We start from the raw sequence: 26768 nt of genomic DNA on the forward strand, positions 1-26768 counted from the left end.
GGGCTTCCTCTTTGAGACAGTGAAGCTAGGGCACTGGGCCATCTGCCCTATATATTTTATAGAATAGTGATACGATCGCATCTTTACCACAACACTAGCAAAAGTAGGTCATACAATGATGCAACTGGTGTTCAATCGGGACGCAGGCCTTTTTTACGCGATGCAAACTTTTTGGGGGGCAATGCATGCGTTGCAAACTTTTTGTTTTTCTCTATTAACATTACTGTAGCCTACTCTGCAATCCAGAACACAACTTCTATCTCCGGGAGAAATAAAGTATCTCTGTAAATGGCAGAGACCCTCTAAAAGTGTAAATGCAGCTGTTTTCATCGTTGATGTGCTAAGCTTTGAGATGCTGTTCAGTATGACACAGAACAAACACAGTGCCTTATTAACATCCTTACTTGAAGATAACAGTCTTACTTAGCTCTACTAATTGAGGGGTTTATACACAGCTTATTGAAGAAATGTGGAAAAAGTATGAATATTTTCTGCTTGCTATACCTGTGTGGTAAGTACAGAAGATGAAGTGAAAAAGTGTCATGATGACACAGATTTTAAAAGTGAAAATAATTTGTATCATTAACTACCAATTAAATTCCATTTGTTGTAAAACATCTTTTTCCTAATTTCAGTAATCATAATCTTATCATAAACTATGGTTTGCATCATTTGATATCCGGTAACCTCCAACCCCCCACCCCTCCGGCTCCCAGGATTGTCATCAACTGATTCTAGAATTAATTACTACTCGGAAACAGATTTTATTTTTCCTTTATTTATTTGGTCGTGAAAGTGACTTTCACTATGTCAATATTACACAAGCAGTGCACTATAGGTCTCATGGCCATGCGTGGTAACAGGTTCTGCATTTACTACCCGGTGAAAAAAGCAAGAGCATGATTTCATTCAGTGAACCTATCATATGAGTCGGAAGTTAGTTTTAATTGGAAACTAGAATTAACTGTACTCGCAGGCAAGTACATCGAAGCCTTGAAACATAAATCGGAGTGATATGCAGGTATGGGAGATTCTAATGGATCAGTGCTGCTAATAATTTAGAAAGATCACATATAAAATTTGCCTTAGATTTTATAATGAAACAAAGTCATTATAATTATTTTGGATTTCTACTATATTTGTCATGTATCATTTTAAATATTCAAGATATTTAAAGATGAGGAAAAGAAAAACCACAAATCATTCTCTTTTAAATGACAAAAGCAGGATAACTGTACATCAAAGTTTAGTACACTACTCTGTGGTAGTTTCAAAGTTAGCAGATTCCATTTTCTGGCTACTTTCTTTTTCCATGAGATGGTCACAAGAGTAGATTACCTCCAGCCATAGATGATAGTGGTAGTTGTGGATGATAGTGACTTTTTATTTGGATGTTTCTGTCAACTAAAATAAGAATCTCCAACAGATGTATGTTAGTTGAATACTTTTGGAAGATTTGCTTGTACAGGGTCAAACTTTTATCGATTATTTTCCGGCTTTTCCTCGGACAACCGTGTCTTACTTATTGGTGGTCCAAACAGCAAAGTTAGTTGTCTGAAGGAATTTTGGCAAACTAACAAAAGAATTAATAATGTGTACACTGAAGGAGAGATGTGTAGGTTTGGTGAATAGAACAGCAATATGTACTCTGTAGGAGAGATGTGTAGGTTTAGTGAATAGAACAGCGATATTTACTCTGAGATTTGGTGAAAAGAACACCGGCTTGGGACTTCCCGTTCTTTGGGTTGGGTCATACAGTAGTCCCTGAACAACCTTTTTATTTGATTTCAGTGTCTCTGAAGTGAAAGAAGGCAGACTTTAATTTTATCATTTTACCCATTTGGAGGTATTCAGTTGCAATGCAATCTGAATTTGTCGCCTCCCAGATGATCACCAAAGCTGAGTTTGGTTGAGCTGATTATGATAAAGTTTGTATTCTCTTTGATAGCTTAACCCCATAACTTCTGAAGGAACTTCAATGGCTCCCTATCAGCTACAGAATCCAGTATAAAATACTTCTTCCTACCTTCTGTGCTCATCATCTTGAACGGCCTGTGTACCTGTCACAACTTCTCTTGCCATATACTCCAACTCGCACACTTTGTTCCTCCAACAAACTGTATTTAACTGTTCCAAAACCACGTTTGAAGAACTATGGTTACAGAAGCTTCCAATACTCTGGGTCTTATCTCTGGAACAAGTTACCAGATCACATTCGAACATGCTATAAACTTTCTACTTTCAAAAGTCTACTTAAGACCCATTTTTTCATTTGTTCTTTTGTAAATTAATTTACTTTCATTGTAAAGCGCTTTGAGCAGTAACTTTTGTTTACTGATTTGGCGCTATATAAGTCTCATTTATTATTATTATTATTATTATTATAATGATTTTACATGAATCTTACCAACAATGAAGAAAACTTGACAATTCTCAGAATTTGCTAATTTGCATTTTAACTGTGACTGCTTAATACCCAATGTGAAAAATCTGGCCAGGTAGATGACAGAATGTTTAGAACTTAATAGATTGATTATTTAATCGCTAATAAAAGTTCATTTGATAAAAAAAATAATAAAATATGCAGTCTTTGGTAGATCAATTACAACCTTTTTTTGAGTCATAAGATATTTTTTTATAAAGTTTGGTAAAAAGTAGCGACCAAATTAACAAAAAAGCTTGGACAAATTTTTAAACTTTTTTTTTTTTTGATGGTGGAAGGTACCGCTTTGATAACCTGATGCAGTCCCATAGAGTCAAAAGATAATGAGATGGATGTGATGCTGGGATTTTTCACCTTTCCCTTTTCTTCTCTGTTTTGCCTGCTCTTTTCCTTCAATCATAATCACCTTGACTGGCACCTGTCAGCCATCTTGTCAAGACTGCTCTGACTGAAATAACCTCAGCTTATCAAGGCCACAAATTCCTTTTCTAATTCCTGGACTCTCTTTCCCAGCACTGAACTGCCCTCCTGTCCTGTCAATTTCCAGCAGGCTCTCTGGGTTGTCACTATTTTTGGTATTACCCCCTGGCCTTTGGCAGTTGCATTGTAACTCTATAGTAGGGTGGAGAATACCTGTTGCCACGGTTACCCGTTCTCCATCAGTAAGCCCCTTTGGTTAGCATGGGAACATGCAACATTCCTAAGGCGAAACATTGCAAGGCAAATATAATCCATATTTGCATGGGGTGATTAAAATCTGCAGAGAGTGAACCTTAGCAGTTTCACCAGGTGTTCTGTTATGGTGAGAGTCTTACCTGAAGGAGAGAGAGGCATATATATACATAGTACAGTAAGGAGAAATCCCTATTATATATATTTATACGTGCTTGTTGGTCTCCCTCCGTGGGGATACATGATAACATATATACTTGTACAGGCACATTCAACACTGTATTATTCATTGATGGTAGGTACGGTAACATTCAGCTGTGTACTAGCTGCCTACGTGATACATATGCTACTGTATACCATAAATATTAAATACCCTTAACAGTAGACTATGCATATAGTTTGCAGGTGTGCCACCCATGGGGGAGGGGGAGGGAGGGAGGGGGTGAGTGTAGAGGATGTCCAATTTATCCCAGCCTTGCATTACTCATGATATACAGGCTGTTAGGACCTGACTGTATAATAGCATTGATAGACATTGTTTTTCAAAAGTTTGGGAACACTGTGCATACTTCAATCCATGCATGTAGCTGCTCCTTGAATTGTAGACCACACATTTTAAATTCAATGTGTCCTTGACATCCTGATGACATTTTATTTTGAAATTTTCTTTATTTGTTATTGTGTAAATTAAAAACGTTTAAAAAGTGAACCATCCACATGGCCCCCTTTTGGTTCATTTACTTATATGTTGATTTCTTTTAATAAACAATCAATGTTTTGTACAATATGGCATTGTACTTATTCAACTTGACCATTGATTCCTTGGTTTGCATGCATTCCTCCAGAAAAATGTTTAACCCGAAGAGCAAAACGCTCTAGGGTATTGAACCTTTTAGTTTTTATTTATTTCTTTATTTGGGGGGGGGGGGGAGGCTTGTAAAGTGCAAGTTTTGATATCAAATATAAAGACAAATTTTATTTTAATGTTTATGTTGTGGACCACATACCAGATCCAGTGACTTGATTAAATGTTTTGGTGTTTTGGTAAACGTTGGCAGCCCTTGTTTAATTGATTTCAACATGTTGTTGTACATTGAGTATGAAACATGGAGTAATAATTCAAATTATTGGTTATAGACATATTTATAACTGTTGCCGTTTGATTTTGGTCTTGCTCAATTTGATGTCCAGTAACATATATATGAAAGACCGACTGCAGATACTGGAGCCTTGAGATCAAGAAACAGAACACGTTTTGCACATTCAACACACAAAACTTCAGTTCCCTGATAATGCTGAAAAAAATCAAAAAGGTTTTGTACCTATTTAATAAGATTCATTCTATTAATAGCGACACATAACCCTTGCTGGAATAAAATATTTTAATATTGAGCTCTTTCTGGCCCCTGGATGGTGACATAGCCTTCTATCCAGGGTAGCTCATGTCATCAACATGGCCCTGAAGACATTGGCTTGCCTTGCCTTGATATTTTTTCTCCTTTTTTTTCTAGCCTGGTAGTTAGAATTTCAGATTTCTATGAGAAGTTGATCTTCAATGCTGCATCTCTCTATCTCCCCCTGGATAAAATGAGATGGTAAAACAGATAAAAAAAAACATCTCAAAAGATAAATGAGATGGTTTGAAGGGATTACCAGTGGCTTAAGTCGATTGCTAATATAACAATGCTGGAAAATGTTCTGCATCTTTAGGTCAAAACTTAATCATCATAGCATTTTGTGTTGCAAAGATATGAAATTTTTCAGATTTTGTAGTATTTTGTTATAAAAATACAAAATCTAGCAACAGAATAGGGGGAATGGTGTCATTTGACAGCGATTCAGCTGAAAATGTTTTTGTTTCTCTCTCTTTATCATCTAATTGAACTCCCTTATTCACAAATAATTGATTCTATCCAGAAACAGTGAAAATGCAGAGAATTATTAAAAATTGATATATTTCTATTTAAGGAAACATTCTGACCCTCGTCAAATTTCATGGATTAAAATACAGGAAAGCGTATTAAAGCGTTTGAAGAATAATTCTGCTGTAATGACATTTTAATTACCTGCTGCAATTGTTTTAATTACCACTGCTCACTGTTATCTACTCCCTGGAAGAAGTGAGTATTTGGCCAGTTAAAATCAAACTGGTGCTGTGGCCGAGTGAATAAAGGCGGTGGTATTTGAAGCAATGAGGCTAGCAATAGGGAGGTTCTAGGTTCGATACCCAGTTGGTTCATAGTGAGGTGGGTTTTTCATCCAAGAGCAATCTACGGTTTCCCATCTGAAATGGCTTTCTAAATTGAAAAGATTCCAAATTTTGAGTTAAAATGTTGAATTGGAAACCATCCAACGTGTAAGTTGTAATCCATAACTTAAGCCCTAAGCGTCGTAAAAGCAATTGCTAATTATTATGATTATTATTTTATTAAAATAGGTTACAGTTTTAGGAACCAACCCCTTCCCCCCCTCACCTTGCTGTGCTTACATTAGAATTGCACTTACAATCACTGAGCCGGAATTTGAGCTGTCTTATTTAAATTCAATATAAGCCTCAAAGTTTGTTTATAATAATCACCAGAGTTAATTAACACATAGAAAAAATCCCCCTTTTTATTTATCAGGCATGATTTCAAACACTAAAATCAAAGAATTGGTAACATTTATATCCTTTGAGTGCACAGACCTCCCACACCTGACAGTTTACTTCCGGTCCCAGCGGAAGTTTCCCTGAAGAATTTTTTTTATAACATGAGCCTGGGAATTCCTCAATTTTGTGATCATTTTATTATATCTGCTTAAGAAGTCATTATTTACTCTTACTACTACAGTACTACATGGTTTTGTTTACCTTGCAGCAGCCAGAAAAGAAAAGAGAAAAAAAAAAAACCTTTTGTTACTTCCAAGGCATCTGCTGGTTTCCTTGAACTCTTCTTTACCTTTGATATGCTCGTAATTGGCAATTTGGTAAATTGACAAAGAACTTAGCAGAAAGAATTATGCATCATTAATAATTGCATAAGGAAGAGAAATAAAAACAAAACAGAAGCCATTGGCTAACATCAGGAAGTCTTGTGCAAACCAGTAAATTGCTACAGTATACGGTATATATCAAGGGCGTAGGAACCGGGGGGGCTGGGGGGTGCCAGCCCCCCCAGTGAAAAAAGTGGAGGGGCGGAAGTATCATTCCGCCCCCCCACTTCGCAAGTCAAAAAACCCCTTTTTCATTTCCAAATGAGAAAAAAATCTCATTTGGAGCACCAAATTGCATCTAAGGCCAGGTGAAAATACAAAATTAAGTTAACAAAATGGAGTGGGTGTTGAAGTGTGCTATATTGCACCAAATTGCATCTGAGGCCACCTGGAAATGCAAAAAAAATCCAAAGGGGAGGGGGACACCCCCTCCCCTTAGACCCCTCCCCCAGGCCAGCCATCAGTCTTCAGCCCCCCCACTCAAAAGTAACTTCCTACGCCACTGGTATATATATATATGGCGATAAATATTTCTGTCCTTCCATAATTTACAAAGTGATTTCAGGGCCATGAAACACAATGTTTCAATAAAGTTTGATAACAACAATTAATTTGTGGATGCTGGAACATGTGGAATAGGTTTTCAGTAAATGGAGTTCAAAGGTCATCTAAGGGTCATGTTGGTCATTGCATGAAAAAATTGAAAATATGGATAAATATTCCTGTTATGCTTGTGTGTGACCTTCAGCATCTACTGTAATGGACAGTATAATTTAGTTTTATCGCACGATTCCTTTTCATCTCAAATGAACGTCAAAAAGCAGAATTTCCCATGAAATCTCTTCTGTAGTGAAGACAGAAATGTTAGACTCATACAGTAGATATTTAGGGGGGGGGCAGACATTTTGAAAACAAAACCAAATTAAGCTGCATTACTTTCCAGAATTTGGTTAAAAGTTCAAGCAATATCAGGTTATATATTGCCAGGGTACGTTATGTATAAATTATATTCCTGTGTCTTTTCTTGAGAACTCTTGTTTCATATATGCCACCATCATCATATTATTAAAGTTTCTGTTGTGTCTAAAATTAGATTCATCACCTACAATAATGTGCCGGTGAAAAAGTGCAAATTCCATTCAAGCAAAAGTGCGGTCGGTCTTAGAGGTGAAATATCTTGACAATAAAAGAGTAGTTCATGTGCATTCTTGATTTTAATCCTCTCTATTGTTCTTTGCATTCCAACTTCCTGCAAAGGAATTCACTGCATTAATTGGAGCTTAAAATGGGGGTTTGTTTGGATACAGTTTTAGTTTCATTCACATACATGTGTCTGTCTGTGTATTTCTTATCACAAAGAGGGGCGTCACATTCTTGCGTCGCTTCCGGAAGTTGAAAAAAACCAATGGTCGTTTTCTCTTTTCTTGTCTGTCCCGTTTTTTCCGATTCAGTTGTTCACTGGGTTCTTTGAGAATTGAGAGTGTTCTGTTGGCTCTTAAGAAACATTTTCTCTCCTCATCATTGTTCATGTTTCTTTCCGACTCACTAAATATGTTGATTATAATGGAAACTTTACAAAGTTCAGCATAAGGCCAATTTGTGGGGTTTACAATCAAACATTTTGATATCTTTACGTTCTGCTACCCAAGCAGACCTTGGTAATTCCTTTAAAGAGAGATTTGAAATTTGTACTAAAAATGACAGCCAGAGGTACCAAATAAAGATTGGATAATATGCAAATAAGAATATGAATATTCATAATATTGTAGTATAACAAACATATGAAAGCTTCAGTGAGTATATTCTAGCTTCCATCCCACCCCCCCCCCAAAAAAAAATGCCCTTTATTTTCCAGCAGTGATCTGCTCTGCTTCTCTCCCCCCCCCCCTCCATCACCATTCCCACTCTCTCATATGCCTCCCCAGGACCCTTCCACCCCTCCCACTCCCTCATATGCTTGGTGTGTTATTTTTCTGTACTGTTCAATGAGGAAAGGTTTGTTGATTAGTGATTACTCAAGATAACTATTTATTTACTATTTGTTTACTGTTTATTTACTGTTACATCTGTGTTCGTTGAGGAAAGGTTGTTGATACTCAAGATTGAAGTCCTATAATAAATGTACAGAAAGTAACATACGAGAAGGAATGGCTGACTTTTTGTGCTACAAAGTATTTGATATAGAAAACCATGGTTTATTGTTTTCTTGGCTTGGGAAATTAACTTGGGTAGTTTGGGTTGGCATATAAAACACCCCCACTAGTTACAATATAATGTACAACTTCTGAATTTTGTCCTTGGGAAATTGTGTTGCCTGCAACTTTGCCCCTGGGACATATAAAGTTGACATTCAATATCAAAGGTCATAACTATAAATCATGGGTGCCTTTACTTTGCACCTGCTAGTTTCCCATTAATCTTGCTTGCATGTCCACATCCCTTGCATTGCATATATATATATATATATATATATATATATATATATATATATATATATATATATATATATATATATATATATATATATGCAATGAAGGTATATATATCAGAAGTATGAAGGTCAAAGACAACCACTGGTCCGTCCGTCCGTGCTCAAGTTATATCTGTCAGGCTAAAGAAGTAGTCCCTCCGACTTGCATCTCAATGAGGAATCCAATATGCAAAACGAATGAAGCACCAGCAGTAAAAAATGTATATCTTTGCATTCTAATTTTCTTTTAATAGCTTTTATATGATACATTTTTTGGTGTTTGTTTAATGATCTGTATGTCATTTTTATACATGACAATTCTATTCTGTTGTTGGTGAATAGGTAACAATAACTGTAAATTGACTTCACTCCTCCTCTCTTACCTGCCTTTCTCCTCCTACACACGTGCACTCCAATCTACCAGATCCTATCTTATGAGTAAGATCGTTGGCTATTTGCACCTTCAATCATTGATGATCCAACAGTTAAATATGACAGGTGGCACCCACCCCTGGCCCCCCTGGTGGGCTGGTGCAGCTTCATTCTCTTTTCTATTTCATCAACTTCTGGATGACCCTAGTTACCAGTCTTAGAGAGGCTGTCAGGAAGTATATCCTTCAAAGCTTGTCTTGATTACTTCTGACAGGTGAAAAGTTTAAAACTTGGAAAAAAAAGACTAATGGGACATATTATTCCTTCAGTTGAATGTCTTGGTATGAATGAACTATACAGTGGCTATGATATACCTATATTAATATATATATACACATAATATGTATACTCTTGCTTTCATTTATCCATGTGGTACATTATCACACAAATTATCCCAAAGAGAAAAGGAAAGGAAAGGGGGGGGGCCAAAAATATTCTGAAGATTTATTGCTGGTAGTATAACCTTGACTTTGGTTATTTTAATATTCACGTATATTAAACTTTGTGGTTATGATATTTACTGGCTCTTTTTCCTTTTGCATCTTTTACTCTTTTTTCCCTTATGTTTTTCATTTGCTCAAGATGAATCCCCCCTTATTTTATTTTACATTTTTTGGTATTTATTTTGTGGTTTGAGCCTCATAATCCTAGTCAGGAAAATTAAGTCATTTGGGAGAATATGGAGGTGGCCTTAAACCACAGCACTAAATGATTTCAGATTTAACTGAATAAAAGACAGTGATGCTGCTTTTTAATCACAGCTTATTAGATATATAGTGCTTGATATGTACATAGTTGTGCTGGAGGAAGTTTAACAGCATGGTATATTCTCAGTATGGCAAACAGAAAGATTTGAAAAAAAAAAATTAAAAATCAATTTGAGCGAACTTACATTTTGTGTCACTTTTTGATCAAATCATGTAATATTAACACATTATTGAATGCCACTCAGTTTAACTTTACAAGAGATCTATTGGGATAAAAACCTTTTTGGCTTGGACCACAAAATTAGTGAGTCCCAATACATGCTCTATGTACAGTACCATAAGTTACCTCACTGGTCTGTATCCTCACAACCACTGCACAAAAACAACCATTTTACCTCCCATCCTCTCTTCCTCTCTCTCCTCTCCTCTCCTCCCTCCCCTCCTTCCTCCACACCTTCCTTCCCTCTCTCCTCCCCTCCTCTCTCATCCCCTCCCCTCCTTCCTCCCCTCCTCCTTCCTCCCCTCCCTCCTGCCGTCTCTCTTCTCCTCTCTCATCCTCTCTCGCCTCCCTTTCTCTACTCACTCCTCTCCTGCCTTTCCCATACTCCTCCACCACGTAAAACATTGAAAGTTGAACAGGATAAAAACATTTTTGGATCACTTCAAAACTTGCAGAATTGAGTAAAAGCAAGCATGATAATTGGAGGTATTTAGTAGGTTGTTTACTGCCTAAATATACTCATTATAAGGAGCGGGAAAGGTGTTGTTTGGTAAGATAGAAGAATGCAATGAGGGAAAATGGTAAAGCTTTCTCTTCTTGCTCAATTCAACTATTATATACAGCTATGAGACACACCGCTCAATGACAAAAGACGCTGTTAATCCATTAGGTTATTGTGGAAGCACAACATAGTTTACTCATTTTTACACTCCTCAGTTTTCATTACTTTACCCAGCTCTTTCAGGAAGTCTTGTACTTGGTCAGTTGTCGACTGCTATTGAAGCTCGAACAGTCAAAATTATGTCATTACTGGTACAATGAGAAAACCAATCACTGATTATAAAGTCTTTACATTTTTGTATGAAGCTATTTCCTTTGTGACAGAGCAAGTAATTTGTTCACGCAGGTGGTCTTCAGACAGATTGGGAATTGATTTCTGATTGCTTTGTAGAAACAATGAAAATTTCATTTATTAATATTTTTTTTTCTACTTTTTTTTTAATGAAAGATTCAAATGACTACATTGGCTTGAAGGTTGTCCTTCCTTTGTAAGTGAAAACCAAAGGTATATACTGGGCGGAAATGTTGACCTGGAAAATCCATGCTGTTGTATTTATAATGTGAAATTTGGCCCCCTGAATAGCTCACTCTGTGTATGTGTCTCTGCCTAAGTCCTTGAATCGAGTACTCAAGTTGACTGAAGTGTGGGGAATAAACAGACAGGTAAAACGTATGCGCAAGATAAGATAATCATTTCCAGAGCTAAGTATGGGAGTGGAAGGTGATAGAAAGATTTTTTTTTTCATTTTTAGGTATTTTTTGAGGAGGGAGGGTGTGGAGAGGAGGGCTTGAGAAACAAACTTGACAATTCTGTTTTGATGTAAGGTGGTGATCAAGACTGTTGTGCGAATGCTCGGGGATCGATGACTGAAGGGTAGGGTTACTCGCTCTCGTTAGCTGCATGTTACTGTACCTGCATTTGACCATGAATATTCAAATGTGTGCAGGTATTGCAATCACACAGTTTGCAATGTTATACTTCTACTCAATGGCAACTCAAGGCTACAGTAGGTTTATATTATAGTAAATTTTCATTGTTGATAGCATGTATCCGTTAACATTCAAAGGTGTTCAGGTATTGCAATCACATAGTTTACCATGTTATATCGCTACTCAGTGGCAACTCAAGGCTACAGTAGGTTTATATTAGTGTTTACACTGGTCCAAAAATCGGGAACCGGGTACCCGAGGGCTGTTACCCGTCGGGTATCCGGGTACCCGAAAAAAATGTTTACCCTCGTGTATCACGATTTTCAAGAAATTACATATTGGATGCTGTAATAAATGCATTATATTCTCTACTGACAATGTTTTCATGTTCAAATACGTAGGTGTAAGATAAGGTATAAAACCTCCCTCGATAATTTGTATTTGCTTCTGTTTCTTTCATTAACTTGTTAATAAATTAATTATTTAATTATAATTAGCATTACTACTAACATCGCACTGCCGCCGCTGCTTATGCTAGCTCGTGCACGTCTATTGGATCAAACCATATAAATATCCAATTTAGCTCTTAAACAGTTTTAAATACTACTACTCTCTATTATGCAGGCCCAGGGTTCGCATTAGCCGCGAGATTGCGCGATTCGGGCAATTTGATCGCATTTGGAATAAACGATTAGTAAAAAGCCACTTGCGATTACTATTTTTAGTTATCCCGTCTATAATCCATAAACATCGCGTAAAATTCCTTGTCAGCCTTTCCTTCTTTGAAATAGACGAATGAATAAATAATAATTTCTTCCACATGGTAGCCTCACACCACACTAAGTCAATGAGAAATCTAGCTAAGCCTAACCATCTGTTTATTTGCTGGAGTTGTGACGCAGTTGTAAGACATCCATGGAATACTTTCGTTATTGCTGTTACGTTCGACCACATGGTTGCCTAACACCACACTAAGTCAATGGGGGTAGTCTAGCCTAGCCACCTGTTTATTAGCTGAAATTGTGACGCAGTTATAAGATATCTATGGAAAGCTTTCGTTATTGCTGTTATCTTCGAACACATGGTAGCCTAACAACACACTAAGTCAATGGGAAATCAGCCTAACCATTGGTTTGCATTTTTTTTTTTAAACAATCACACTTTGCGTATGATTCGGGTAATAAATTAGGAACCGGGTATTATCCCGTCGAGCGGGCCCCTTCGTTATTGCTGTTATCTTCGACCACATTGTAGCCTAACACCACACTAAGTCAATGGGAAATCTGCCTAACCGTCGGTTTGCCTTTTGTTTTTTCTTTTTTTTTTAAATCACACTTTGCTTAGGATTCGGGTAATAAATTAGGAACCGGGTAGTATCGCGTCGGGCGGGTACCCGGGTACCCGGATAACCCGTGCAAACACTAGTTTATATTACAGTTTATATTCATTGTTGATAGCATGTATCTATTAACATCCAAATGTGTTCAGGCAGTCACACAGTTTACCATGGTTTACTTCTGCTCAATGGCAACTCAAGGCTACAGTAGGTTTATATTACAGTTTATATGCATTGTTGATAGCATGTATCCATTAACATTCAAATGTGTTCAGGCAGTCACATAGTTTACCATGTTATACTTCTGCTCAATGGCAACTCAAGGCTACAGTAGGTTTATATTACAGTTTATATTCATTGTTGATAGCATGTATCTATTAACATTCAAATGTGTTCAGGCAGTCACATAGTTTACCATGTTATACTTCTGCTCAATGGCAACTCAAGGCTACAGTAGGTTTATATTACAGTTTATATGCATTGTTGATAGCATGTATCTATTAACATTCAAATGTGTTCAGGCAGTCACATAGTTTACCATGGTTTACTTCTGCTCAATGGCAACTCAAGGCTACAGTAGGTTTATATTACAGTTTATATTCATTGTTGATAGCATGTATCCATTAACATTCAAATGTGTTCAGGCAGTCACATAGTTTACCATGTTATACTTCTTACTCAATGGCAACTCAAGGCTACAGTAGGTTTATATTACAGTTTATATTCATTGTTGATAGCATGTATCCATTAACATTCAAAGGTGTTCAGGTATTAAAAGTGAATGACCATTGCAAGGCTAATCTGCCATTTACCTATACTCCATGTAACCTTGAAAATCAAGACACCTGGATGAATCTATCCTTGCAGGATAGGAAAGCTCTTTTTACCTGGAAATCTGGTCCAGTAAATACCAAAATGTGTGAATTAGATACAGATGGATGGAAAGGTGTTATATATCTCATTGACAATTTTTCAAAGTTGAAAAAAAAAATTCCCTTTTACCTAGGATGCTGGTTACAAATTTGCATGTTCATCTGTGTTTATTCAGATTAATATAGCTTAAGCCTATATAGTAATATATTATGGTGGAAAAATAAGAGGATGATAAAAAAAAGGAATTTTTTATAAGTCAAGCAAGATTTGGTAAATTCATAAAGAACCAGGCATAGATGCTGGAAGAAGAATGTGAAAGATACCTACCATACATGCAGTTACATCTTGCGTGGGAAAGGGGTAGTTGAGAGAGGTGGGGGGATAGAGGAGAAGGGGCTAGGGGATGGGAGAGGAGAGGGTTTAGTGATAAGATAGGATCTTTAGTAGTGCTTTAGTTGGATGAGTAAATGGGAAATAATTGTTAGCGGTTTTTTTTTTTTTACAGATTTGTGATCGTAGTCCTCCATAGCTTTGCTCTTAGAATTAACATCAGTTCATAGATTCTCCAAAGTTAACTTGTCTGAGTGTTTTGACCAAATTACATTTGAAGTAACTAAAGATACTGAAGTTCAAAATCAAATAGAGAGGTCAATTCCTCTCATCCACATACCTAGCTTCATCCCAACACCACCCCCCATCTATGGACATACAAACATGACCCAAAAGTGTCAGGAAAAATGCCTCGTACGTATTTCTTCTCGATGACGACATCTAGCCGGTCGAGTATTCCATTTCTTGACAAAATCAATAAATAGTCTTTAGGTTAAGACGATTAAACCTACTTGGAACGGTCAGCTGATCTCTTGTAAATCTTTCTTGACTATATTTAACTGTACTTCTCGTTCTTAACTTTCTCAAGTATCCCGAACAAATGGACACTACTCTGATGTCCTTACCAAGAAATCTTTCTACTTTTTGGGGCTTTTTTTTTTCCTTCCTTTTTTTGTCATTCTCGCATTTGTATACCAATCAGATCACAATACCTCCGAGAGATTAAGGTCCTCCAAACTCTTGTTAGCTCCCTAGTCTGCTTTTATCTAACTTTTGTTAACCTCCAAAATGCTCTCAGCTCTTCCTAGGATGTAGATTCTTCTTTAAGAAATAACCCCCCCTTCGGTCCATTATATATTTTTTTACTACTGGGCAGATTCTAACACTGACCTAAGGGCTTGAATGAACCTCCTTTTGCAAAAGATCCTCTCATCTACTGTAACAAAAAAAAAAAGAAAAAAAAAAAGAGTAAAAATCCACCTATTAATGATCGTGAAAGGGACAGGGAAAAAAAGGAAATATTTTCACCAAAAGGAAGATGATAGATCTTTTTTAAGGTTTCCAATAATTCATTTGGTGGGTAATCTGATTATGTGAAAGGGATGAGGAGGGCAAACTCCTGTTTGGCATTTCGTTTGGCTTTGTAAGGCCAAGATTACAAAGCCGCAGCGTGTTGCGCAAGAATGCTGACCAGCTGTGTCCCTATAATAGCCGGTACACTTTTGTGTGTATAACCGTTAGATTACATAATTTCACATCCTCTGGTTTCAATGGAGTCGTTCCGATCAGAATCGAAGAATATGTGCATTGTTGAACGTACGGTATAGTATCTTATGGTTAGCTGTTCAATTGCTCAAAATATGGAAAGTATTCTTGTCTCTGCCATTTGTAAGTTTTTCCTTGAAAGTATGAAGAAAAAAACAGCAAATTGTCACTCAAACATGCAATTTGATTCAAATCTCTCTCCTTCCCCATCTCCTCTTTCCGATTTACAGCTCAATTGAATTGCATCTCTCCAGTATAACTGAATGTAAGTAAGGTTGAATGGAACCTTGAGAAGAGAAAGGTTTTTTTTTTCTTTTTGTTTTCCTGAAGGAGAAAACTGAGGGGTCACTCTTACCGACCTTGCAAAATTGTGAGGGGGGCTTCGGATTGCAAAGTTGGCAACGATTATAATGCGTATTGCGAAATCAATAATTACTATTATGGTTAGATTCGTCCAACACGGCAGCGTACAGAAAAGTTGTACTCAAAGCCAAAGCCAAAGTGAATTAATCAGGTCACGCATCAGGAGTCTATGCATGCTAAGTTCTTTGATACTGCCCTCATTATCTTTGGGGGGGGGGTGAATTTCATACTGTAATTTTGATTTGGCATTGAATGTCATTATAAAATTGTTTATAGTATCTTGTAGAAACTTTCTTTTGGAGAATTCTTTTGCAGAATTCTTTTATATATAGAGCTGTTGTTGTTTTTTTTTTTTGAAGGGGGGGCAGTCAATTGATGTGTTAAATGTAACATTGAAGGTATTTTATCTTTAAAGGAATACTATGTATTACCTTTAATGTTTTGTGTGAACTTAAAAGAGGGGGTATAACCCCCACCCCTTGATCCACCCACACCTGCTACCATAACATTGTGAATTTGTGATGATCAAAACTGATGCATAATCTCTTCAGTTTTATACCAATTTTAATTACCTTAATTAGTCAAAACTTCAATAATCATATGATCAAAGGTCACTGTTTATTTAATCTTACACATTGGCAACCTTTAAAGCCACTGTTGGCTTTCTCGTCATGGATATGTCATCAATAAGGTGAAGATAATCTGAATTCTTTCATAGGAGGAAGAGAGAGAGACAACGAGAGAAAAGTAAAAGAGTTGACTGTTTTAGTACAGGCTAATGACCTCCAGAGATGAAGGGGGGGGGGGTTATGGTTCCTAAAGGAACGTTTGGTACATGACTATAGTGCCATCTTGAGGGAATTACTGGTTGCAGTGGATGTCATCGTGAAGATTCGTCCAAATTGGTTAAAATCATTCTTGGCAGGTTCATTACCTGTGTTGAAATTTGTATGGCATGCATCTATGCTCTGATTCAATATCAATTGGCAACAATCGTTGAGAAGTACAGCCTTCTCGCTGACAGCCGAGTAGCTTTTCTCCCGTACCATTAAAAAAAAAGTAAGAAATATTAAAAAGATCATTGACCAGATTTTGTGGACGCTGAAAGTGCAATAACATTTTGAATCGGTGGTCTTGAATCCGTTTTTCTGGATCAGAACCAAAGGTTTATTATGTACATTTCAAATTTAAACATGTGTGTATAATATATAGGAAAGAAGCTGACAGGATCACTCAGTGTCAAAGTTATTTAGACTCTGAAAAAGATTTGCACTTTTTTTCTTCAAAGTATAAGATTTTAAAGGTCTACAGTTCTGTACTGTAAGTAATGGTCACTCTTGCGCAACGTTTAACAACTATTTGCATTGTCAACCTTTGTAGTTTTAACATTTTAAATCTTATTAATTATCTAATATTGATAAACTTTTAAATCTTAAGTATCTGCATCAGAATTATTCTGACCGTGCAAACTTTATAGAAACTGATAGGTCTTTTGGAAAATTTGTACAAATTTTGGGAGCTTGAAGAAAATTGCTAAAAGCCTTCAAAAGTACCCACCTGAGGCTCTGACTTTCCACTTTATCCAAAGATAATGATGAGTGTCTGAAGATATTGATGAGTGTCCAAAGATATTGATGAATGCCCAAAGTTATTGATGAGTGTTCAAAGATATTGATGAGTGTACAAAGATATTCATGAGTGTCTAAAGATATTGATGAGTGTCTGAAGGTATTGATGAGTGTCCAAAGATATTGATGAGTGTCCAAAGATATTGATGAGTGCCCAAAGATATTGATGAGTGTCCAAAGATATTGATGAGTGTTCAAAGATATTCATGAGTGTACAAAGATATTCATGAGTGCCCAATGATATTGATAGTATCCAAAAATATTGATGAGTGTCCAATAATATTGATGAGTGTTCAAAGATATTGATGAGTACCCACAGATATTGATGAGTGTCCAATTAGAGAGTTACATCTTTCCGTGAAAAAATGCTACAAAGTGACCATTACTTGATATTCTAGCATTGTTAGGTTCAACTGTTCACTAAAGTGTTAGGCATTCTACAGTCTTACATAGCAAACCTTCTCTACATTGAAAAAAAGATACATTAAAGTTTAAGATTAAGTGGGATTAAATGTGGGCATCCATGTATAGGGCCTACTACAAAGAAATTGGAAGTTCCAATGTAACTGCCATTCTCACAAAATGGCCTCTACACTTTCTACAGTAACATGCAATATATATCAAATCACAATGTTGTACGTCATGTGCATTCTTACATCTACAAATGCAGAAATTCTGCCATATCAGTTGAAATTTGGCAATCTTACTTTAAAATACTTTTGGAATATTCACCCAGGTATTTTTTTTTGGGGAAAAAAAGGTTTGAGAAAGAATTATGTATTTGGAGACCTTTGGTTTAGACATATTTGTTATAAATGGAATTATACACATACCTAATATTTGTGTGACCAATTTTGTATGTTCTAGCAGAATTTTTTTTTTTTTTTTGGTAGGCATGACATTACCTATCATTTGAACTGAATAGTGATGCAGGTTATCCTTTCATCAGGTTAACCATACTTTGTTCCCAGGGTAGTATATTTACATACCCTGGATACACTTGTCCAGCAGCTGTGTACATAATTACACAGTACATGTCATTACAGTGCACAAGGTTTTCGTTTTTGTTTTATGTGGTAATCAGTAATAGCAATTATTTCAGATTCTGTTTTTAGTTGCTTTTTCGTAGCAGGATGCCCCTAGTCAGGATAATTAGCTACTGTTGCGTGGTCTCTTTGTTAAATATGGTTAAGTAGTCGCAACAACGGGAAAAGAGAAAACCAGTCCGCTTGAATGTCACTCGGATGCTTGTTCGCAAGTTGTTCTGAAAAGTAAGATAATTATTTTTTATTTTGAAAAAGTGAGGATTAAATTCAAATTTCGATTATCATGTAAAGGAGCTCTTTGAGGCGATTTGAATCAATGTTTGTAATAGAATTTTTCATTGATATATTGATTATTTATTCCAAATTTAATTATTTATTTATTAATTAACTTTATTGATTAGTGAAATTTCATCTCCAAAAATGTATGCATAAAATGTTGAATTTTGACTTCTAACTGTCTTTCTTTAGAAGGATGTTAGTTATATGTCATGTTTGAAGAATACTCTGTAGGTAGGGTAAAATTGTCATTGAGGTGTTAAAAGAGCTGCATTTGATCCACCAAAATTTCCATTGGCCCTAAAACAACCTCTCCCCTCCCCCTCTGTTGTTTTATTTTGACGTAGCTGTATGTATAGCTGAATATTAATGCATTTGCAATTGCCACAAAGTTTATACACAAAATGTTACATCATCATAAAGTTATATTGAAAGCATTTGCAAGACTGTGTAAAGGTAAACCATACAGAATAATGTATACCTATAGAATCTATTATTATTATTAGCTTGGATGACTTTAGTAAATCATCAGTATGTTTCCCCCAACCCCTCCCCCAACCCCCCCAACCCCCACCTCCCCCTCCCAAAATCGGAACGATTTATGGCTGTAACCATAGAAAGAAGTCTTGTATGTAAACATCTAAAATATTGCATTTAGCACCTACGAGGTATCGTCAAACTTGTAAGCAATGATATGAAATGGAAACTGATAGAAGCTGACCAAAGCAGTATGATCGACCAGAGTTTAAAGCCATTAAAACAGATATTTAACACCGAAATTAACGATGCCGTACATTTTTTAACCCACAAGAATAGCTTTGGAATATATAATAATGTCAGCATCTTCCACCGTGTGACCCAGAGCTGAGCTGTGACTTCTTAAGCTTTGAGAGGTGATGCCAGCGCATACTTTATGGATACCATTTGTCACCTTTTCCATTGCTTGCTTGCTTTTTTGAAGGTGAGCCTTTTGAAAATGGGTCATAGAGGTTGATTTAAGTGTCGGTAGAATTAATTTTAAATAGCTTCTCGACTCTTTGACATCTCTGGGAAAAAAGAAATAATAATAATAATACCCCTGTTTGCTGCTTTAACGATGATTTGAAATTCAATTGCCTGTAACTGATTCCCCAGGTGCTATCCAGATTCTTGTATCTTAACACATGAGTGATTATCTTAGTTCCTACCCTGGTTATTCCAGGTACTTTTGCCTGAATTTCTCTCTTGCCAGAAGTCTTCATTCCCACCACGACAGACCTTAGTATCAGCTGCCTCCACTATCTTTATTTTTAACCATTTGATTTGATTTCAGAAAATGAACCTGCCGAGTTCTAAATTCCTGTTTTAATATCACCTTGAGCATTCAAGCTCATGAAACAGGTATCACTCATATGTTGTGTCAGAATTTAGATATAGTAAAAAATATCTACACAGATTGATATAAATGCAGTTCTTTTTTCTTCTTTTCTTTTTTTTCCTTTTTTTTGGGGGTGGGGCGGGGGGGGGATATTTTCAGTAATCACAGCCTTATGAATTAGTGTTTCCTGCTATTTGGCAATAGGTTTAATAAAACAGAGTAACCTGTAGCTTGAAGTGAAGACGTGTTTGCTCGTGATCTGAAAACTTAATCAGAATGATGTTGCAAGACACAAGACTTTATGAGACAGATAAAAGAAAGATGAAAGTTTACATAACTGCATTTCTTCAGCTATCTGACAATGCAGTGACTTGCACAGAGTTTCAAAGATGGGGGTGGGGTGGGGGTGGGGAGGATGACAGGGGAAGATTCCCTCAATTCTCCTGACTAATAGAGGTAGGGATGATATGAATGGCCATCCTGAGCACAGAGGAATTGTCTAACTCATCCCCTACTGAAAATATTGATGATTGCGGTGATTGGGCCATGGCCTCCTGGTCATCATATCTTTAAAAATACATCTACCCTAACTATAATTTCTGAAAAATCTTATAAGTAGAATTGTCCCACCCTCCCCTCCCTAGTTATTCTGTTATTTTCTTGCATGTCACCAAGGTAGCGAGTCACTTTCATGTCAAGGTTGAATTGAATTAATATTACAAGTCAGAGCCACAGAAATAAATCATGCATTGCCTCCCTCTGTGGGGAGAAACTGAACAACTTCTGTGACTGCTGAAATGAATAATTTACTTCGCTCATCGCTTACCTGTCTCCCCACAACCTTAGCACCCTCTTTTCTACCGTGCCTAGTATGTCCTGGTAACCTTTTAACACTGTGCCCTATATGAACTACGATTGATCAAGGAACAACACCAAATTCATATGTATGGTATGTCACAGTAAGGATTGACAGCTGGTGAGGTACCAAAATGTAGCTTTTGTATTTGGTTACCCAGGTGTTCCATATACCACCATATATAAACACATGACATATCATCAATAAGAGAGAATGTGGGTTAAGATTCCCCTGCGACCCTCGCCGTTGTCCTGGTGATTTTCATGTTTCTTATACTTAAAGGAGGATACAGTGTTGTGTAAAACTGACTTAATTTTCTTCAAAGTTAACCACCAAATCCGCTGTTTTCTCACCGTCTGGCAAAATGCCCATGAAAAACTGTTATTGCCATGGTGACGAGGAAACAACAAAAATCATCTAGAAGGGTGTGAATAAACGTTTAACGTAAATTGTCATTAACCTGCGGACATGATGCTTAATATTCACGTATTCGTGTAGGTTCCTCCCTCCGCTTCAGATGTGTAACATTGCAGAAGGTCAGGAGGGTCGAAACAGACAGGTGGAATTACATTGTGTCCTAACTGTTATGAGCTTGTATTGTGAGGTCACTTACACCGAGTCGAACATTGTACTATTTCAGGCATATGAAAATTAGCTATTGCCTGGTTAACAATTGTTTTTTTTCATTAGTGCCAGTTCGTTAACCATTTTCTGTCAAAGTTTCTGGAATGATGAGGTGGATGAAAAGATTAATTTTCGTGTATCTGTATCGTATCTGTGTCGTTTCATATCTTTTGAGGCAACTCTATGAATTTGGTTCCAATGATATGCCACACTATTTGCCGGTTTAAAAATCCCATTGGAAGCTTTTATCATTTAAATGAGTTACAAATGGAAGTATAATCTATAGTTTATATGATGGAGATCATCCAGGAGTTGTTCATCAGAAAGATCATACTTAAGCTGATTTGGGTTGATGTCTCCTTTTTAACAAAACAAGAAGATTGTGCAATGTTTTACTATAATAAAAAACTTATTATTCCACCTTGGTATTTAGTAATATTATCATAAAGATTATCATGTTGATTGTATTCTCATAAAGGTTTCTCATAATTTTAAACAAAAGACATTAATTGACTTTTCCTTGATCAAAATTAAGTTGGTAACTTCCACAGATTCAGTCTTACCATTGTTAGATCAACACATTGTTATTTCCACATCAGCAGCAGATGTATTAAATTAATGACCCTACAAGTACTGGCCTATTTCGTAGTCACACCCCACCCTCAACTAATAAGAGAATTTCAATTTCTAACTCTATTCTTTCGCTGATTTTCTTTTCTTGTTTTTTTCTTCAAACTGGATCAGCGTATTAAAAGCATAATATGTATGGACAATTCTGAGAACGTTATATTCAAAGCCAAACTGAGGTATCAGTTTGCATTTACATCCAAGAAAAGCAGCTTTAATGATGAAACTTGTCCTGCTGAACTTATATTTGGCTTCCCTCACGCATCAGATTTAAACGTAGCCCCATTTCTCTATAATTTCTGTGTCACCAACATTCCTGTTCATCTTCTTGTCAGAGGCTTTGAACTGTCACATTATTATACCTCCAGGCACTGAGCTTCTGAGATGACAAGAGCTAGTCCTATATATAAACTCACAACCACGAAATGATTCTTAATGGAGAAAGGTTGAATAATATGTCCCATATAGTTTTAGGTCACCTGACAGGTTTTCCCCTGTTTCACCTCTACATGCAGTCTTGATTTTACTCTGGCTGAACTAAATTTAGATACAATCTTACAAGGAAATTAAACTTGATCAAAAATCTTGAGAAGTTTGTAAAATGAAAGTTTTAACCCTGTTTCGTCCTCCCGTGACCTCTAGAGTGTAGCTCAGCTTACACCCCCAAGGTACACCCGCTCGGTTACCTATGGCATAGCCCTTACTGTCACCTTCTTAACCAGGGCTCTGTTGCCTTAAATTCTTCATCAATAATGGCAGGCAAATCTGTCCAAAACTTCATGTCTATGATTGTATAGCTGAAAAATGTCAAGAGAGAATTTTTAAAAAAGAACAGAAAAAAAAAAATGCTTTTTTTAATATATGTGTAATATGATTATCTTGAGAATGGTAGATATCTCTCAACGTGAGTCTAGATTTAAAAAGGTTGGACAGGCTTTGCCCATAAAATAAGGCTATTGGACACTCTTGTTTCAGCCCTTGGACAAGTTTTATATGATTATACCTTTCCTTCTGGGTAGGTTTTTTTCTTTTTCTTTCTTTTTTTCCTCTCCCCTCCAAGGTATATATTTTTTGTTCTTCAAATCTAGGGAGCTGGAACGTGATGTGGTTTGAATCACATCTGCATTGTTCTTTCCGTGGAGGGTGGTTACAACTAAACATTGGGTTAGTACTTCTGGCAGTTTTAGTGGTAGAATCTGTGGTTGTCAACTTACCATTAGATACCTGGCAGACCGTATTGATTTACAATAGAGCTCAACGCTCAGTGTGAAAAGTATTCTATAAAGAGATAAACCCCTTAAACAGAAGAGTTTGAGATCTCTCGTTTTGTTGTCATTTCAAATTGTCATGAAAGAGAGATTATCTGAAAGATTCGGTCATGGAACCTATTGGGTCATTTTGGTTAACAGATTGTCTCTACAAAAACATGATTTTGCGGAAACTCGTTATTGTTCCTTTCAAAGAGGACTTCAGCGCATTCGCTTGATGGCAGAAATAACCCAATTCTGAGGACGTTACCCATCACAGGTGAATGTCTGGAGTTGATCTTTGCCTGAAAATTTAAGTCGGGGAACAGAAATTTGCAGAAACTGAACTACTCAAAGAACTGCCGAATTGTTTTAACAATTATTACTCACTATTATTCATCCAGCCAATCAACAGGTTGGCTATATGCATCCCTTGAAACCACTATTAAAACTTACATTTTGGAAATGGAAAGATTTATGTCTAAAAACATATGTATCCACGCATGCAAAGAACAGAGAAAAATAGAAGGATGGAGGAATTTGAGGAGGTTGATGGGGTACAGGTGAACGAGACAAGGGTGAGGGGAGTTCAAGGGGCAGAGATGAGGGGAGGGGAGTTCAATGGACAGAGATGAGTGGGAAGGGAGTTCAAGGGGCAGAGATGAGTGGTAGGGGACTTCAATGAACAGAGATGAGGGGGAAGGGGGGTTCAAGGGGCAGGGGGAAGTGTTGTCATGCAAGGTTGAATACATTTTGGCTGTCACATCTTGTCTATGATTTTTGATATTTGATGATGAATCAGAAGCCCTTTGAGAAGGTTTTGATAAGTTTTCAAAGACAATTGATACTTATATCGAATGCATGTGACATGTAAAGCTCACAATATCTCACCGACTTGTCGATTTCTTTTCAAATATTGGAACAAAAATGGTAAAATTGTTAGTTTCTTTTTTATAGCAAATTTGCTATTTACATATAAATATTACTGAAAAGTGTCCCGGTGATCACAAAATGTTGAGAATCAAATCATTTTTGTTAATCAGCTGTCGATCAACCCTCACCTGGTGAGAAAAAACAGTTATATCCTGAAGGGTATCTCAGTATTTATCAATTCTTCAAGTGATACCAAATAACTTAAAATTGGTTATAATTGCAGACAAAATGCAAAAAAAGTATCTATGTTTTCAGGTAAATTTGTGAGTGAGGCATCCATCAGTCAGCCAGCCACCAGAAAATGTCAGATTGTTTTTCAGACTTCAAACATTTATTGTCAATCTTGATTCAGAAATGACAACCAGAATTAACCTGAAGAGAGGTACATTCATTGTAAATTTTGACATGTATCATTATTTGTTTAATTTAATTTTTGTGTGGAATTTTCAATAAATTTTAACTTATATTTAAATCATTAATCAATTAATTTCTTTCAAATTATCATGACATGAAAAGAGAAAATCGTCATAATGACAATGATGATGATGTCAACTGTCGATACAACATGTATTACATTATTCTATCATGTGACAAATGTATCCCAACAAAACGCTTTGTCAATTTGTGGATTCCTGACGCCTCGGCGTGTCAAGTGATGTTTCTTGTCTTTTAACGTTTGCCCGCTGTCAGGCTGTTACCACCTCCTGTAACGGCTTAACAAGTTCCCTGACAGGTGCTGTTAAACCGAAGGTATAAAGTATCCTTAGCAGCTCCTACATTCCACCACAGCAGCGATTTAATCCAAACCTTTAAAACGTCAATCAAAGACTGATGTTAGATTGATTGGTTCCAATTCTCCTCCTACACATGCAGCCAGTCACAAGGAAAAAAATTAGATTCTATATTGTATGTTTTTCTCTTTTCAATATTTTTGGTCTTGGGAGTTGCTGATTTTCAATTGATTTATGGAAAAGAACTTTTTCAACCTTTTTTCCAGTCCTGATAGAAGCTTAGAGTAGATGTCAGAAAGTTTACTTAATTCAAATCCAAATTTTGAAGAATACTTGGTATCATCCTTTTATTAACTTTAGGGTATTAGCCTAATAGCATGGATGTAGTGGATTGGGATGGGAGTGGTATGAATATCAGCTAGACAACAGTTCTCATTGGAACACTTTGCAACCTTTTGGGTAAAAGAGGAGGGGGTTGAGGGACACATAATCCGATTATGTATGTAACATCCCACTAATACAAAAAATATGTAAAATTCTGATATGAATAACTGACACCCAAAATGTACAAATTGACGCTGTATTCTGTGTTGAATTTTTCACAGTCTGCTTATTCCAAACAAAACTGTTCTAGAGAATGATTGGATACCTAAGAAAGTTACATAACCTGTTACTTTTACCCTTCCAAACTAGAAGCAGATATTCGTAAAATCAAGACACAAGTAAAACTTCAAAAGGTTTACAGATGAAGCAGTAAGAAATTACCTAAAATTCCTCAGATACTAATTTTTCTTGTATTGCATTATACAGTCACTATAATTCTCTAACCAGAAACAGCTAAAAGTGTTTTGGGACAAAAATGTTTTATGCTTTGTCCACAATTAAGAATGCAGGTGGGATCTGATATTAAACACAAGGGTGATCAATTTTGTAGTGTGAACGTTCGCAAACTCAGGATCGAACTCCACAATCCTGCTCTCCCTATCGGCTGGGATCCTGACAGGGTAAGTCAAGCTTGTGAATGCTCAAGGACCAATGGACCAGCGCTCTCTGGTTAACCCCCCGCCTCAGTTCTGCATGAACACAGATCAGCATCATTATGAAGGTGGGGTCCCTGTAGTACTGTAACTAGCTAATTGATTTGTACACCGTCATCAACGTTTTCTTGCTTTCCGCTCGATAGATATGTGATTATTTGTGACAAACTTGACAAAAGCTTAGATATTATTATAAGTTTTGTCTAACGATATATGAGAGCTATCTGCACGACTGAAAGTATCTCTTGTACAGATATGCTGTCAAGGTAGAATCAAAAGCATTTTGTAAACTTATACATTGGATGGCCTCCATTTCTTTAAAGTTTGCCCCCAAGGCTCTCGGAAACTTTACACTGTTCGTTCATTCTTTGATAAAATAGGGAACTAAACTTAAGTTGGCCTCTTCTCTGAAGGGGTCTAGCTGGTGGGTAAGGTTTGGATGCAATTGACACTCTCGTTCGGGGATCTGAGTGTGGATCTGCTAAACTGTCAGGAAGTGAGAAGAAGCTATCGTCGGAATTGAGAAGCCACTCGAAATGCAATGGAACACCTGCGCATTGCGGGACCTTCCTGGAATCCAGACTGGGATTGAGTACTACAAAGGTGATATAAGGATGCCTCAATACGTTACAATGACCGTTTGCCTCAATCATGAATAGATCAGATTACATGGAGTCAGACACAAGTGACTTTATTCTCTTCCTTCTGCTCTCGACTGTTGTAGCAGTAACTTCAAATCTATCTGATAATTCAGGGTCTGATATACAGCCACTTGAGAAACTTAACAAATTTACTTCATCAGAGGTAAAAATGATCGAAAAAAAGGACCA

At 36.6% G+C, this 26768-nt stretch overlaps 1 protein-coding gene across 2 annotated transcripts in view; it reads left to right on the forward strand.

The window, feature by feature from the left end:
* Positions 1 to 26768, forward strand: part of LOC139958496 (growth factor receptor-bound protein 14-like) — a 133710-nt gene that overhangs the window by 78783 nt on the left and 28159 nt on the right. The window contains exon 1 of one of the 2 annotated variants that reach the window (XM_071955595.1): positions 18325 to 18475. The exons of the other annotated variant lie outside the window; for it this stretch is intronic. The gene's annotated coding sequence lies outside the window, so the exon portion shown is untranslated. Of the gene's footprint in view, positions 1 to 18324; positions 18476 to 26768 lie in introns of those variants that run through there. 2 annotated transcript variants of the gene reach the window in all.

This window comes from Apostichopus japonicus, chromosome 18 (genome assembly GCF_037975245.1).
Source record: "Apostichopus japonicus isolate 1M-3 chromosome 18, ASM3797524v1, whole genome shotgun sequence".
Lineage (NCBI taxonomy): Eukaryota > Metazoa > Echinodermata > Holothuroidea > Aspidochirotida > Stichopodidae > Apostichopus > Apostichopus japonicus.